General features: G+C 39.8%; 1 long non-coding RNA gene across 4 annotated transcripts in view; it reads left to right on the forward strand.

The window, feature by feature from the left end:
* The window catches only part of LOC109503373, a 132,875-nt gene that overhangs the window by 24,446 nt on the left and 90,482 nt on the right, over positions 1-17,947 (forward strand). For all 4 annotated transcript variants that reach the window (XR_006584917.1, XR_006584915.1, XR_006584916.1 and 1 more), the window contains exon 3: positions 7,368-7,549. This is a non-coding gene — a long non-coding RNA (uncharacterized LOC109503373). The remainder of the gene's footprint in view (positions 1-7,367; positions 7,550-17,947) is intronic.

Consider the following 17,947-nt stretch of genomic DNA (forward strand, 5'->3'; position numbering starts at 1 on the left):
AGAGAGAGAATCCCAAGCAGGCTCTGCAGGGTCAGCACAGAGCCCAATGTGAGGCTTGAACTCACAAACTGTGAGATCATGACCTGAAACAAAATCAAAAGTCACACACTTAACTGACTGAGCCACCCAGGCACCCCTCAGTTTTCTTTTCTTAAAAAATCATTCATAATTGACGAAATTTCCATTGAAAGGCATAAACAGTTTTAACTAACTTCTCATATTGACTATGTAAGAAAACCAAAATATCTTTCACTGAGGTAGCTTTTTATGAAATGTTAATAAATCTCTCTTCAAGAAATAACTCTGTCAAGGATATTTTGCTAATTGAAGAAAGCAAGATGTAAAACTGTGTCTAACATACACCATTTGTGTGAAATATGTGTGTGTATGTATGCATATGATTGTTATTTCTGGAAAGATACAGAAAAAACTGATAATAGTTTTTGCTTGAGGAGGGTATCTGAGTGGCTAAGAGAACACAGAAGGAAAACCAAGTTTTCACTGGGTGTCCTTTTATGTCTTTTGAATGTTGTACTATATGCCTGCATTACCTATTCAAAAAATTAATAGATTTTAAAATACTCCCTTTTCCCCCCAGTAAATGTGTGATAGATACAATTATAGTTATTAGGGACAAATTAGGGAACAACACAGACAGATTTTTCTGTGCTCCTGGAGTAGATTCAGCCTTAGAGTAAATCAGGTCTTGATTTAATAGAAAATAAAATTCATTACAAGATCTCTGGTGTGTAATACAACCAAACCACATGACTGTGTTTGAATGGTCAGTATTGAATGGTCAGTGAGGAAGGCAGTTTTCATTTTTTGTCTCCTGACTTCCCTTACTAAAAATGAGACACCAGCAGAGATACAAACCAGGCATGCTAGAATTTTGACAAACGTCCTGAGACTAAAGAGGCAGGAAACAAGTGTTAGTTAATAAAGCGGTCTGTTCCTAATTGTAAATACAAAGTAGAATTCATTACTGACTCCTGCCCTTAGCAATGAATATGGCTTGTCTTGTCAATAGTCTTAAGAGCTGTATGATCTTTTAAGTTTTATTTATTTTGAGACTGAGTGCGTGCAAGCGAGGGAGGGGCCGAGGGAGAGAGGGAAAGAGAGAATCCCAGGCAGGCGCTGCACTGTCACCATAGAAACCGATGCAGGGCTCTATCTCATGAACTGTGAGATCATGAGCTGAGCCAAAATCAAGAGTCAGACGTTTAACCGACTGAGCCACCCAGGTGCCCTGAGCTATATGAGCCTTTAATGAATATTGGTATCCAGAATTCCAGAAGCACCTGGGTGTTGAGTCAAAGGGGATATATACTGATTTCATCAAGCCCCATGTTCTAAAGACCAAAGAATTAAGAGAGGACCTCAGGTTACCGTGGTGGGAGGTGGTCCTCATAATTATGAGGGAGCATTGGTGCCTCCATGAATTTGCCCTAGTTACTACTCCAGGAGGCAGTAGGTGGTCATGACAATGATAGTGGGAGCAGAAGGTCCCAAAAATGCTGGTGCTAGGCTAGGTGATGGCAATGTATGCTTCTCCAATTAGGAGACTAGAAACATTGAAAACAACAGTGATTCAGTAATAATGAATAGAATTACCTCCTGTTTGCTCCTATGCTAAACCCCGTTAGGTCCAATTTCTGGGATTAAAAGCTTCAGTACCAAAATTTACTCACTGAATGTGTCAATTCCTGAAGAGCTCAAGGGCAAACGGTAATTGACTTGTATAAACATGAAAATGGTAATTCAATTTCGATTCTGTACCTAACTAGGTCAATGTCTGCAAAGCTTCCAAGATCAATATCAGGAGCTGATGGAGGGCTATGTGGATGTGCGGGAACCAGGGGGGGCAAATGGGTCTCCCACTCTGGAAGGGAGAGGATGATGCTCTACTGTTGATGTGGCTAGATTTGCTGCTGGTAATTTCTTCCTTGAACTATTTACAAGTATGGAAGAAAGAGCTTTTCTACGTTCATTTTCATCCTTTTTAACATGTTGAACTTTGCTCATATGAACATAATTCCATTAATAGGTTGGTTATTCATGTCTGTCTGGACTTGTTAGATGAAGTGCCTGGTTGGTATATTTAGTTTTGGTTTCCTCCTCTTAGGGTTTTAAATCACCATTGATTATTATTTAACATTTATGTTACTACATTATAGAACTTTAGACACAGAGTGTAGGGAAGAGATCAATCCATCTTATTCATTTTGCAAATGTGGATGCTGAGGTTAAGGGGGGACAAAGGGTATTTATCTATACTCAAAGAAAAATGATTCTGCTAAAATTAATTGACAGTTTGGAAAAATACATTTGGTTAGTTCACTTTATGACAGCATACCCAAATGGATTAAAGAATTTTAAGAATGAGGAAAATAGCCAAAATAATATATATGTATATACATGTGTGTATATGCATGTGCACGCATGTGTGTACACACACATATTTAGAGGCTAGAAAAGATCTTTACCTTTGATTCATTTTTGGGAAATGTTTTTGAAATATACATACAGAAAAAGTATGCAAATCATAAGTGTGCTGGATGAATTTCACTGAGTGAATACTCCTGTGTAATTACATAAACCAAAGGAAGAAAACAGAAGGGAAATGATTGATAAGGTTGACAACATAAATAATTTAAAACATCTCTATGTCAAAAAAATGTCAAACAAAATTAAAGGGGAAAATAATAAACTGGGAAAGTGTTTGCAAATATATGAAAAGGATAATTACCTTACTATTTATTTTATTTTTCAAAGTAAAAAAAAATCATTAGGAAATTTGAATACACGAGTTAGAAAACAGACAAAGTACATAGAAGGCAATTCAATATATGAGGGGAAAAAATCCTTCTCTAGTAATTAAAGAAATTAGCAATGATAGGTGCTGGAAACAGGACTTTGCCTGCATTTCTAGTGAGGGTATAAATGAAGTTTAGTGTGACTATGGGGGAGGGGTGGAGACATTGGCTGTGTGCAATTTGCAGTAGGTATCATAAGCCTGCAACATGTACAGGGACTTTTACCCAAAAATTCTACTTCTAGAAATTGCTTAAAGTAAATAATAGTAAAACACAAGAAATAACTTAAAATGTCTAAAATAGGAGTTTGGTTAAACAGAGTATATCTTCTCCAGCCATTAAAAAACATCACGGAAGAATACTGAATAACATGAAAAAAACTGCAATATGGTAAGGAAAGACATCAAACTATAAAACTAAATGTATGGTAAGAACCCAATGTTTTCAATAAATGGTACACATATGTATGTCAAAAAAATAGCAACAGATCTTACATTAAAATGTGAACAAGTTTGGGGCACCTAGATGGCTCAGTTGGTTAAGCACCCGACTCTTTTTTTTTAATTAAAAAAAATTTTTTTTTTATGTTTATTTAGTTCTTAGAGTGTGAGGCAGGAGAGGGACAGAGAGAGAGGGAGACACAGAATCTGAAACACGCTCAGCTCAGAGCCTGACACAGGGCTCAAACTCACGAGCTATGAGATCACAACCTGAGCTGAAGTCAGATACTCAACCAACTGGGCCACCCAGGCTCCCCAACCTTTAACTCTTGATTTCGGCTCAGGTTGAGCCACTGGGCATGGAGCCTGCTTGAGATTCTCTCTCTCTCTCTCTCTCTCTCTCTCTCTCGCTCTCGCTCTCACTCTCGTTCTTGCTCTCCCTCTACTGCTCATGCTCTCTCTCCATCTAAAAAACAAAAAACAAACAAATAAACTTAAAAAATGTGAACAGGTTTAAATCTGGCTGAAGAAATATGGGTGACTAATTTTCTCTTTGTGCTTTTCTGTATTTTCCAAGTTTTCTGTAGTAAATAGTAATATTCTAATCAGAAAAAAAAATATTACCGGTAATAAAAATAATATAAAAGTGGTTTTTTTAATTTTAAAGTTTTATATAGTGTTATTGCATAGAGTCTGTATCCTAAGCAGTAAAAATGTCCTTTTTACATGTACTAGCTGCACATAAAAGAAATTAAAATATGGACTCATTTTATGTTCTCTAGAAGTGTTAAGAAATTTTATACTCCTCTTTAAAGATGTACACATAATGGTTGCCTTTTTGTGGTGAAATCTTGACAATCATTCAACATGTAACACCAAGACTAATCAAGAATTACCAATAATAGGGGCAACTGGGTGGCTCAGTCAGCTAAGCACCTGACTTCCACTCAGGTCATGATCTCACAGTTCATGAGTTCGAGCCCCACATTGAACTCTGCACTGACAGGTGGGAGCCTGCTTGGGATTCTCCATCTCCTTGCTCTCTGCCACTCCTCCCCTTCTGTCTCTCTCTAAAAAATAAATAAACATTTTTTTTTGAACCACTCTTTTTTTTTTTTTTAGTGTTGATTTATTTTTTGAGAGAGAGACACAGAGTGTGAGTAGGGGAGGGGCAGAGAGAGAGGGAGACACAGAATCTGAAGCAGGCTTAGGCTCTGAGCTGTCAGCACAGAGCCTGATATGGGGCTTGAACCCATGAGGTGTGAGGTCATGACTTGAGCCTAAGTTGGAAGCTTAGCTGACTGAGCCACCCCTAAAAAACACTCTTAAAAAAAAAAAAGAGAGTTACCATTAATATACTAACGAGGTAATTCTCATGACAAATAATAGAGGTACATATTCTCCTGGAACACCAATAGATAAAACGTATTAGATTACTAATTAGTAGTAGTAGTATTAGTAGTATTCCAAGGTGACTCACTCATGGTACCAAATTACTATGACAATTCTAGCACTGTCTGAAGTGTTTCACTGAATTACACTGAACTACAAGTATATATATATTAAGCTTTTATTTACTTACCTAATAGGACAATCTGTCAAATTTATGCCCTAGAAAGGATTACATGAATATTTTCTTTTTCTTCTTATGCAAAAGATGTTGCCACTCCCTCCTCAGTGGATAAAGACAGAAGACCATCTTTAAGCAGAGCATTATAACTTGTGCATACTAGAGGGCATGGGTGATAGGAAACAGAAGAAAGAGGCATTTAGTTTAAAGCCAGCTCCTTAACTGAAAAGTTGAAGGAAACTATTTATATGAGGAGCCCAGCTGTCTTTGGGGAAGGGAGACAAATTGCCCCAATTCTTGACCCCTAAGTTTTCTACCTGAAGTTTGGTTTCAGGTAGGTTCATAGATTGGGTTAAGTAGTCCCGTCCAAGGCCCAGGTGCAAGCCATGCAGCAGGGCCCGTGAATTAAGGCTGTAGGAGTGAGACTCATGGCTTGACCCTGAATCAAAAGGGGAAGTAGGGCCTGCTTAGCCCCGCAAGTCTGCCCTGAACCACAAGTCCACAGTAATGAAACTCACCTAAGATGTTTTCCAGTGACAGCAAGGAAGAAGAGCGATAATAAGTCCTGTTTATAAATGTGATTTAATTCAGACATACACTATAAAAAAGAAGTGAAGCTAAAGGAGTTGTTGAAATTCAAAATCAGGACATAGTTCTTGACTACGAGAGGTAGTATTTTCTAAAAGAGTCTTCTTTTAAAAAAGTTTATTTATTTATTTAGAGAGGGAGAGTGCAAATGGGGGGGGGGAGGGGCAGAGAGAGGGAGAGAGAGAATTCCAAGCAGGCTCCACGCTGTCAGCACAGAGCCCTACATGGGGCCTGAACTCATGTACTGTGAGATCATGACCTGAGCGGAAATCAGGAGTTGGATGCTCTACCGACTGAGCCACACAGGTGCCCCTGAAAGAATCCTCTTAAGAAAGAACTTATGAAAAATACAAAGAGGTTGAAGTTGTGTTTATTTTTTAATAAAACCTTTATATCTTAGCTGGTAGTAATTAACATCTTGCTAAGAAAAGATCAAGGACCTTATCGCTTCTGGCATTCCTCTTACTAATGTTTATTTAGACTATTATTATAGTTTACACATTATATGATTTTTAACATTTATTTTCCAGCCTGTAGCAAAATCTCCATAGTAACTCCATAGTGTCATTTCTGCGTTTTTAACAGAGCCTATACTCACGGCCAGCTTTCCCACTACAGTTTCTCTGTTTCTGAACTCTTTGCTTCGATCTCTTCATTGACTGATTTTTTTTTTTAAGATAATTCCCAAGAGGAATTCGTGAAATCCTTAATGTTGGTTAGATATGATTCACCAGGCACCATTCTGTAAGAGATATTTCATATTACCTGTGTCTTTTGCACCTGGACAACTCAAATTTTAGAGAAGTTTATTATATTTGGGGTCCTCCTTAACAATGCCTGAAAGTCCCTGAAAATTAAGTATATTCTCCTTTTTTATCTGATCATTTTTGGTACTTTAAAAAGACAGAAAAAATATTGTACTGGAATTATGTAATTAATAAACTAGGTACAGTTTATTAAATGTCCTGGATACTTGGTTAACTCCAAGAATCACATATGGGCCTGTATAGAAAACTGTTTCTGAGTTTAGCATCTTGTCTACCATTAATGTTGTTCCCGGCCAGTCTAGACCCTAAAGTGGGGGGCTGTTGTCATTAAAGACCAAGTTGAAAAGGGGCAGAGCTGTTTATTATATGGAATGCAGAGAGTGGCATCTTCCCCTTGCTTCTTACCATTAAAAAAAAATTTTTTTTCAGTTTATTTATTCTGCGAGAGAGAGAGAGAGAGAGAGAGAGAGAGAGAGAGAGAGAGAGAGGGAGAGAGAGCAAACAGAGGAAGGACGGCAGGAGGGGGGGTGGAGAATCCCAAGCAGGCACTGATGGTGTGTTGCCTGATGTAGGGCTCAAATTCATGAACTGTGAGATCATGACCTGAGCTGAGATCAAGAGTTGGGGGCTTAACAGACTGAGCTATCCAGGTACCCCTCCCCACTCCTTGCTTCTTATCAATAAAAACGATATTAGTACATTGCTTAGTTCATGCTATAGACTTAATGCTTATGTCCTCTCAAAATTCTAAATCCCCCAATGTTATGGTGAGTCCTTTTGGGGGAGATTAGATCATGAGAGTGAAGCTTCTCATGAATGGAATTAACATCCTCGTAAAAGACAGAGAGCTCCCTTGTCTTTTCCACCATATGAGGACACAGTGAGAAGATGATGTTCCATGAGCTAGGAAGCAGGCTGTCACTAGACACTGAATCTGCCAGCACCTTGATCTTGGATTGCCCAGCCCTGAGAACAGTGAGAAATAAGTTTATGTTGTTTATAAGCCACCCCATCTAAGATAATCTAAGATGGTTTATAATAAGCACTTAATGTTAGCTAAGCACTTTACATGCATCATGTCACAATTCTATCAGGTAAGGGCTATTGAAATTCCCGTTTGATAAATACACGAAGACTTGTTCATATTCATATACCTAGTGAATGACAAAGTTGCATTTGAACCCAGGCCATCTGACTTCATGGATCAGACAAAGGGAATCGTTGCCTTCTACATCCGGATGTTGGCCCCTAAACGGCACACCTCTGCATGTTCAACAGCAGTGGCAGCAGCTTCAGCAAACATCAGCATCACAGTTGCCATTCAGCAGATTGGAAATTACCAGAGTCATATCTAATAACTGCAGTGAGGTGAGTAGGAGAGGAAAGAAATGATTCCATGAACTAGACCAAGTTGCTTATGGAAAAACAATCTCTAGTCCCTCTTCGACCATTTCTGGAGGGTATGAAAAAACTGGAATTCCCAAAGGATAAGAGGAGCAGATCTGGGGAGATACAAAATTATGGCTGCTTTTGCCTATAGTGTTACCCTAGGTCTGGCTCACCTAAATGTAAATACATGCACCAACAGTTCCTGATACGTGTGAGCACGAAGATATTTAGACTATATATGATCACAAAGGTGTTGACTCAACACTTTTTCAATAGGGTGTTGGAAAAACCTGCAGCTAAAAGTAAGATAAGCAACTCTCTACTTGTTCTCCTGTTCTGGCTCTGATCCACCCGTTGATCCTTTTGAAGCTCTCATACCAGTCTTCACCCTCCTTGCTGGTATCATGCAGATTCATGCCCAGCTGGGAACTTCCTGGTATGGGGTGGGGTGGGGGTGGGGCTGCTGTGGGTGTGGGGAATAGAAACTGTATTAAATCTTCAGTCTGTCTACAACTGTTTAAGGTTCAGACTGAAACACCCAGAGTTTACATCTACGTCATGCTAATTGCTCTCTGCAAAATGATTTGCTTTTTTGCTTTCAGTGCTGTGGTGAGAGGGTTTTATTGATGGCCTGCTTTTATTTTTTCTTATTAACTTTTTTAATGTTTATTCTTTGAGAGAGAGAACACGAGCGGGGGAAGGGCAGAGAGAAAAGGGGACAGAGGATCTGAAACAGTCTCTAGCTGACAGCAGAGAGTTCGATGCCCGGCTCAAACCCTGAGAACCGTAAGATCATGACCTGAGCCAAAGGCAGATGTCTAACAGACTGAGCCCCCAGATGTCCCAATGACCTGCTTTTAGAGGGACGTTCCAGATGGAGTGCTTTATGACTCTTGCACTATTTAGAAGCAATTTACTTTAGTTGTTTGGGGTATTACTCAATGCCATCGTCTTACCCCCATCCCTATTGCATTATTTATAATTATTACATAGTTTGAAGCAAGAAATACATTTGCATATGAAAAGCAAATTGTTAACAATGAGGATTGGGAGTTTAATTGCTTTAGATTCTAGTCTAGACCCAGTTCTTCCAAACTGTGTGACCTCGGGCAAAATACTTAACCTCTCTAATCCTCAATTTCCTTGGCCGTAAAATGACAATTAAATGACAGCCAACAACACATCCAGAAAGCCTCCCCTCTCCTTTATTTGGCATGTTTTAGATACTTACAAGGAGACACTTCCATGTTATTAAAGATCTTTTTGGGAGGGGGTGGAGGAAGTAATGTTAGGAACTAATGTTTTTATCTGGGGTTGTGAGAAAACTTCAGCTCTCTGAAACTTAAAATTCTTTATGTTCTTCATTTACCAACTGCTTCTGACATAACATTAAAAAAATAGATTTTCGGGGCGCCTGGGTGGCGCAGTCGGTTAAGCGTCCGACTTCAGCCAGGTCACGATCTCGCGGTCCGGGAGTTCGAGCCCCGCGTCAGGCTCTGGGCTGATGGCTCGGAGCCTGGAGCCTGTTTCCGATTCTGTGTCTCCCTCTCTCTCTCTGCCCCTCCCCCGTTCATGCTCTGTCTCTCTCTGTCCCAAAAATAAATAAAAACGTTGAAAAAAAATTTTTTTTTAAAAAATAGATTTTCTCAGAGATTTCACTGTCTATAACAAGTGATTTTCAGTCTGGAAATGATTTCTTCAAACAGAATTCTTGAATTTTTTGGAGATTTTTTTTTACTTAAATAAAAGTAAACAAGAATGAGGAATTTATTCAAAAGCAGATATTAGTGAATGAAGAACTAATGGCAGAGGGTTTTTTCCTGTTAAAATATACATAACATAAAATTTACCGTTTTTTTTTACTGTTTTTTAAAATTTATTTGTGAGAGAGAGGGGAAAGAGAACGTGAGCAGGGGAGGAGCAGAGGATCAGAAGCAGGCTCCATGTTGACAGCAGAGAGCTCAAAGTGGGCTCAAACCCAGGAACAGTAAGATCATGACCTGAACCGAAGTCGGATGCTCAACCGACTAAGCCACCCAGGAGCCCCCAAACTTACCATGTTTAAGTGTGTAGTTCGGCGACAACTAGTACAGTCACAGTGTCATGCAACCATTGCTACCATCCATTTCTACAACCTTATTCATCTTCCCCAACTGATACTCTGAACCCATTAAGCAATAACTTCTCATTCTCCCTTCCCCTGAGCCCCTTGGGCAACCACCAAGCAGATATCTGTAATAGTAGATATATACTTTTTAATGCCTATTTATTGTGGAGAGAGAGCAGGGGAGGGGCAGAGAGAGAGGGACAGAGGATCCGAAGCAGGGTCTGTGAAGCAGGCTCTGTGCTGACAGCAGCGAGCCCTGTGTGGGGGCTTGGACTCACCAACCATGAGATCATAACCTGAGCCAAAGTTGAACACTCAACCGACTGAGCCACGCAGGCGCCCCACTAGTAGATATTTTTAAAGAGGAAGAACAGGATGGCACTTCATAGCTTGGGGCAGGCATTGCATTTCTACGGGGGCGGGGGCGTGGGGAACAGGGGGGGCAGGGGGGGTCCTGTATCATTTCTAAACTATCGCACTGAGATGTTAATCTGGCTTCTTGGCATCAACACCACAGAGGAATGCCCAGTTTGACCTGAGCACCTGGCTGGGGGGTGGGGGGTGGAGGGGTGGCAGAGGGGAGCACACCATGCTTATGGTGTACAGCCTGGGGACCTGACCGAAGCCTCATCCCTTCCTGCTGCTTTGAGAAATCAGCCCTAGTCTTGATATCCTGTTTTAGGCCCTGCTCAACCTCTCATTCTTCCTCTGGAGCCTTGAATTTCAGGCCAGGGACTCCAGCTGGTTTAACACCCGCCTGCCAAAGCCAGCTCAGTTTCCACCCCACCAGGAATTTACCGTTCAGCAACCCAACCCTGTTTCCTCCAGCCTAAATACTGACCTAGTAAAGGCACGCTAGACCTGGGCGCTTATCTGTAAACTGAAGAGGGTGAATTAGGTAGTCTCAAAGGTATATTGCAGCTTTAAAGTTGTTACTCTCTGTTTAAGAAAAATAGTGGTCCTAATATAATAGCCTAGATAAGATTCTTCTATACAAATTCTCTCTCCTACTGGTATCGGTCATTTTTGATGTAAACATAAATGCTGAAAGCATTATATTTGCTTTGACAGTTCAGCTAATGGTCAGCAAAGGGTTAATGCATTTAGAAGAGAAGATAATCTGTTAGTCAGTACAAAGAATTTCATATCCTGAATATAATCCTGAAAAAATTGGAGATCTTTGAGGAGTCTTTAGCTGGACTATATTGTCTTTGTGTAAAATGGTTTTGGCTTTCACTCTAATACAGCTTTAGCCTAGGTGAGGGCTAGTCGCTTGCTATTTGATAGGGCTATTTGCATTTCAAAGCTAATCAGTATTAAATAATCAACTGGTAAAGAAGAGTAAGAGGGTCATTGTGTGTATTTTATTATTGTGAAAAACATGCTGAGAGGCTGAGAGCTCATAGAATTCTAGCAGATAAGAAAGTGGTTTATGTGAAAGGTCTCTTAATGGGTGTGTTACTCATTTCTTTCTGCTCACATGACTGCCAGGCTTTATAAGGAAGTAAACATAAAATGTGGAGAGAATAACCATGTTTATTTCCAATACACACCTTATATTTAAAAAAGCCTTTTTTTATATTTATTTATTTTTGAGAAAGAAAGAGAGAGAGAGACAAAGCGTGAGCAGGGGAGGGGCAGAGAGAGAGGGAGACACAGAATCCGAAGCAGGCTCCAGGCTCTGAGCTGGTAGCACAGAGCCCAACACAGGGCTCAAACTCACAAACCATGAGATCATGACCTGAGCCCAAGTCAGACGTTTAACCGATTGAGCTACCCAGGCGCCCCACAGACTTTATATTTAAGGTGAAAGCATCTCTCAAATCTAGTAACTAGATAGTTACTTTTTAGGACCTTTAATAGTTTGAATTAAGAATTATAATGTTTTGTTGACCAACTCAGACCAAAGTTGATTGTAACTCTAGGGGCAACTGGGTGGCTCAATCAGTTGAGCGTTCGACTTCGGCTCAGGTCATGGAAAAAAATTTTTTTAATGTTTATTTTTGAGACAGCCCAAGTGGGGGAGGGGCAGGGAAGAGGGGACAGAGGATCTGAAGCAGACTTTGCACTGACAGGTGGACAGCAGCAAGCCCAATGTGGGACTTGAACTCACAAACTGTGAGATCATGACCTAAGCCAAAGTCAGAGGCTCAACTGACTTTGCCCCAACGTTAAAATAAATAAATAAATATATATATATATATATATATATATATATATATATACACACACACATATTTCTAAAGACATTTTTATTAAAAACAAAAAACAAAAAACAAAATTTGATTGTAACTCTAATTTGGTGGTTCTTAACCCCAGAACATTGGAATTGTAGCTGGGATGCAGAAGTGCAAGAGAACCTGGCTCTGTGCGTCCCAAACAGACCAGGTTCCTCACTTGCCTCTAACAAAATCCAAAGTCAGAGAAATAAGTGATGGTGAAGCAAGAAAGGGATTTATTTCAGTGAGGCCAACACCTGGAAGACAGTGGATTAGCGTCTCAAAGCTTGTCTCCAAAGTGCAGGTAATACTTCCAGGTTGATAAAAGGAAAATGTGTGGCAATGGTGGGGGTGTACGTGCAGGTGGGTGGTAAGGATCAGGTAGATAGTTATCAATCACATGGGGTCTTGCTAGTTCAGTATGGTCTTTGTTACTTGAGGGGATAGTTTCAGTTCCCCTCGGGGGATACTTTGCCCGCTGCCTTTTGCCTGAGTTGTGAGATAAACTGGAAAGAAGAACATAATCGATTAGAAAGTTTGAGGTCAAAATGAAGGTAGTTGAAGTCCTCTTTTAGAATCATCAAGGGCAAAGAAAAATATCGATGTTTGTTTGCACCCCAGAGAACGATGTCATTGGTTTGGGGTGGTGCCTGGTTGTCAATATTGTTTAGTAATTTTCAAGCGATTCTCCTGGGTTGAAGGTTGAGAATCACTATTCTAATTATCCCGAACATATCTTCATTCATGAAAAAAAAAAAAAATCCAAAAACAAAAACAAAACTTCATTGACATTCCCAATGTCAGTAGCTGTGCTGTCAATTAAAAAATTTATTTTTAATATTTATTTATTTTTGAGGGAGAGAGAGAGGGCACAAGTGGAAGAGGGGCAGAGAGAGAGGGAGACACCAAATCCCAAGCAGGCTCCAGGCTCCGAGCTGTCAGCACAGAGCCCAACGTGAGGCTTGAACTCACAAATCGCGAGATCATGACCTGTGTACTCTCAATTTTTGATTGCGCACATCTATTTAAAAAATGAGAATAGAGGGGCGCCTGGATGACTCAGTTGGCTGAGCGTCTGACTTGGGCTTAGGTCGTGATCTCATGGTTCATGGGCTGGAGCCCCACATTGGGCTCTCTACTGTCAGTACAGAGCCCGCCTGGGATCCTCTGTCCCCCACCCCTCTCTGTACCTCCCCCTCTCTTGTGCTCTCTGTCTCTCAAAAATAAATAAACACTTAAAAAAAAACCCCGGCTAAAGTGGTAAATAAAAAAAAAAAAAAATTAGAACATTTACCAGTGTCTCTGTGCATGTGTTTGTACTGCGTTACTAATATATTATCTATATTTATAAAACAGAGAAGAGTAGACATTTGTAAAAATATGAATAATACTAAACATTTCTTCCTGTACCCCTAAGCATTCTTGCAGCCACTGTTCCACAGGATAAAGTCCTAATTCCTTAGCATGGAATTCAAGGTTTTCTCCAAACAGAATTTTATCTCCCTCTTATCACTGTTATATACCATACTGTGTTTGTTTGTTTATGGTTATATTTCCTAATGTCATAGGCCACTTGCCTGGGAAATAGACTGTGAGATGGAAACTTGCATGTAGAAAGTTTATCAACGAGCAAAGGAATTAGGATTGGGCAGAAGATAGAGGAGATGCAGTTGTTTTTTTTTTGTTTTGTTTTTGTTTTTAATGTTCATTTATTTATTTTAGAGAGAGATAGAGGCAGAGAGAATCCCAAGCAGGATCCAGGCTGTCAGCACAGAACCCTAGGAGGCATGAGATCAATGAGATTTAGACCTGAGCCTAAGTCAAGAGTCTGAAGCCTAACTAGCTAAGCCACCCAGGCTCCCCTAGGGGAGATGCAGTTGTAACAGAGTTCTGGAGCTGTACGTCCCTTCAGAGTTGCCCCACCATGAGGCAAGGGGGTTAGTCCTTCATCCAGCATTGAGTGGTTATCTGTGTGGGCTGCCCCTGGGAGAGGTGGTTCTGATAGCAAATCGCAGACAGCCATCACCCACCAACCTGACAGCTGTTGGGGGAATGAAAATGCCTCCAGTCCGGAGAGGGGATGCTCACCACAGCATCCACCAGACTCCCTGCCACATGCCTTAGCACAGCTTCTCCCTGACACAGGAATATTTCACCCTGTCTCTGCCCTGCAAAACCCAGCACACCCTGGAGGCTCAATTTATTATTATTTTTCTTAATGCTTTATTACTTATTTTTGAGAGAGAGAGAAAGAGTGCAAACGGGGGAGGGGAGAGAGAGAGGGAGACACAGTATCAAAAGCAGCTCTAGTCTCTGAGCTGTCAGTGCAGAGCCTGATGTGGGGCTCCAACTCACAAGCTGTGAGATCATGACCTGAGCTGAAGTCAGACACTTAACCACTTAACCTGAGCCACCCAGGAGCCCCCGCCGCAGGCTCAATTTAAAATGCCACCACTTTTTTTTTTAATTTTTTTTTTTTAACATTTATTCATTTTTGAGAGACAGAGAGAGAGACAGACAGAGAGACAGACAGACAGATCATGACTGGGGGAGGGGCAGAAAGAGAGAGGGAGACACAGAATCTGAAGCAGGCTCCAGGCTCTGAGCTGTCACACAGCCTAATGCGGGGCTCAAACTCATGGACCTATGAGATCATGACCTGAGCTGAAGTCAGATGCTCAACCTACTGAGCCACCCAGGCACCCCACCACTTCTTCCTCAAAGTCTGTACTCCTTTTCTGGGTGTAGAACCAGGAGACACAGCAGAGATGTGACTTTGATGTCACAGACACCTGGGTTTGAATATTGTATTTTAGGGACCTTGCTTGGGCAAGTTATTTAAGTTCTCTGAGTCTGACTTGAGCTTATGGAGACCTACTCTCCAGGATTTTTACAAGGATTAATTGAAGTAATCACTTGGGGACACCTGGGTGGCTCAGTTGGTTGAACGACCAACACTTCGGCTCAGGTCACAATCTCATGGTTTGTGAGTTTGAGCCCCGTGTCAGGCTCACTGCTGTTAGCCTGTCAGCACACAGCCTGCTTCAGATCTTCTGTCCCCCTCTCTCTGCCCCTCCCCACTTGTACTCTCCCAAAAAATAAATAGGGGCAGCTCAGTCAGTTAAGCGTTGGACTCTTGGTTTTAGCTCAGGTCATGATCTCAAGGTTCGTGTGTCTGAGCCCTGCATCAGGCTTTGTTTTGACAGTGTGCAGCCTGCTTGGAATTCTCTCTCTCAGTCTCTCTCTTCCCTGCCCCCCTACTCACTCATTCTGTCTCTCTCTCTCAAAAATAAATAAATAAATAAATAAATAATATTTTTAAAAAAGAATCACTCAACCAGTGGTACTATGACATTTTTGTTCTAGCTTTTACTTCCTCTTTTCCACATTTCTGTAGTTTACTTAAATGATTTCAATGTCAAAATAAAAAAAAAAAAACAAATGGCAAGACAAATATAATTAAGATGCTATAGTGATTTTTCATGTTTATTCAATTTAAAATCTTATTTATTCTGAAATAATGTTTCTGCTTTTATGAAAAATTGATTTTTTTTCAGCTTTAGGAAAATCTGATGACAGAGTAAGAGATTTTTCACAGAACTTTATGGTGGTACAATTTATGTAACAATAGATTTTTGAAGGAATCTTAATTAGGAAAATAAAATTTTGGCCATATATACATATGCACATATATGCATGAAGAAATTATTGGTTCATGAAACTAAAAATGCAGATATAATCACTATATCATAATACCTGCCTATTATGCTGATATTGATACTATTTTCTGTATTTATATTATATAGTTATTTGCTAGTAATATTTATAATATAATATATAATGTATATAATTAACTTCTCTTTGATTGCCAATAATTTGTTGAGCACTATAGCATCTATAATATAGAAAACATTTTAATTAGTGCTATAGAGAAAGGTGAAATGGGATTCCTATTCTGAAGGAACTCAAAATCATTTAACTGATGAAAAATAAACAATAATAAATATTTCAAATAATATTTCAAGAAAAAGGAGATCACTTTGGAAATAATTTAGATCTTTTACGTAATTGGTACTGACATCTCTGAACATACCATCGCATTTCAGGAGCCAGGCTGGTCTGGAGAAGTTCTCTCAGAGGATAGATAGGATTTAGACAAGTTATCAACTCCTTGATTCTTAGTGACCTAATCTGGTATAACTTTGTATCTCACACGGGGCTTAATATATGCTAGGCCCTCAGCTAAAAAAAAAAAAAAAAAAAAAAAAGTAATTAGTGTAAATGCATACAAATAAATGCTGAGTGTATAAATTGGGTATCTAGGGAAGAATGAGGAAGGATTCCAGATTTATGGTAGAATTTGAGGGAAACAACAAAGGTGGTAGGAATCCTGACATGCTGGGTGGTGAGAGTGAAAATCTGTTTGGTGGAAGTGAAGTCCTCAGACAGGAATGGAATGGGCAAGAGGACAGCAACACAGAATAGGTTGGCAGAGATTTTTATAGACCTTAAGTAATACAATTTTGATTGTACCCTGTATGGAACAGGGAGAATGCATTAACCTCTACTAAGGGAACACAAATCTGAGCATGTTACTTCCAACTCCCAGGATTTACACAGTTAAGTCTGAATTCCTCAACCAGACTTCCATTCTTAAATTTCTCCAAAACTTTCTGTTAAATTTCTCTTCATTTCTTAATCCCCTTGTTTTCTCCTTCCTCTGACATCCCCACGTGGTGGCTATACACATTTTCAAATCCCCCATTTGGAGTTAATCTTCCCATATTCTCAAAGCTCTCTGTTTAATGCACACTTATAGCCCCTGTTAGCTTGCGTTTTGAATAGATGTGGGTCTCACGCTCCAGACCATGCATTTAGAGAGAAGAGATAATGTCTTAGTCATCTTTGTATCCACCCTCTTCCAGCACTCAGTATTGATTCCAGTTTTTATCAGTATGAGTGAAGGTTATTTATTGAAATAGCGATTTCTTATTATAAACCAGTGAAAATGCTGAATGTCATTTTCTCTTACAAGCTGACATTAATACACATTACAAGTAGGCCCAACATAAAAAGCTGCTTAATGGATGGTAAAAGGTAGGTCATATAAATTCCTCTGCTTGAAGAATTATTTCTACCTGAATCACAAGGTGTTTTTGATCTAAGTAACCTAAGTAGTTAAGTCTTAGAAATGTTTGACAGGGGTGGAAAAGAATCATGACAGAGGTCAGTTACTATTAGGAAAAAAAGTTTTCTTAGTGAAAGAATTTTTTTTTAATAAATGGTAACAAATAAAACCTCTCATAACTAGATTGTATGACCTTCCTGACTTGTCTGTATTAAAGAGAGGCAATTTTTTTGTTGTTATAGACTGATTAAAAAAAAAAAAAAGTAGAAGGGATGGACTCAAACTTGACTTTTTGTCATTTATGAAGGTCATGTTATCAGCTGTGTTTGGTGAAGGGCTGGACTTTATCCCATTGGTTGATAAGAATTATCAACACTTTACAAGACAGAAACTTCATATGAAAGTGCATTTTTACTGCCTAGTTCATAGTTACTTTTTTTTTAATAGTTACTTTTGAATCTCTGCCTGTTTTGTGCTTACATTGATTACGAAATGTACTTTCATGTCAGGGATAGAGCGTCTAGATATTGGGAAAATCACAAGAGACCAAGAAAACCTAAACTTGGTTTCATTAATGACTAACCAAACTGTATGAATGAATAACACAGTGAATGCATAGTCTACTTGTTTTTAATGAGGTTTAGTAATCACTCCTGGAGGGCCTAGTCTAGGTGACTATGTCACATATGCCTTTTTGTCCCTGTCAGGAAGTATACAACTTCAAGGAATGCCCCCCTAGGACTCAACTCCAGAGAATATGAGAATAGTGCTGCCTGGAGTGAGGATCATGGCAGTCCTGCACACCACAGAAGTTACTCAGTGGAGGGTTCCTGGGTGGCTCAGTTGGTTAGGCATCTGGCTTTGGCTCATGTCATGATCTCATGGTTCTTGGGTTCGAGCCCCCCCATCGGGCTCTCTGCTGC

The sequence above is a fragment of the Felis catus genome, chromosome C2 (assembly GCF_018350175.1).
Source record: "Felis catus isolate Fca126 chromosome C2, F.catus_Fca126_mat1.0, whole genome shotgun sequence".
Classification (NCBI taxonomy): Eukaryota; Metazoa; Chordata; class Mammalia; order Carnivora; family Felidae; genus Felis; species Felis catus.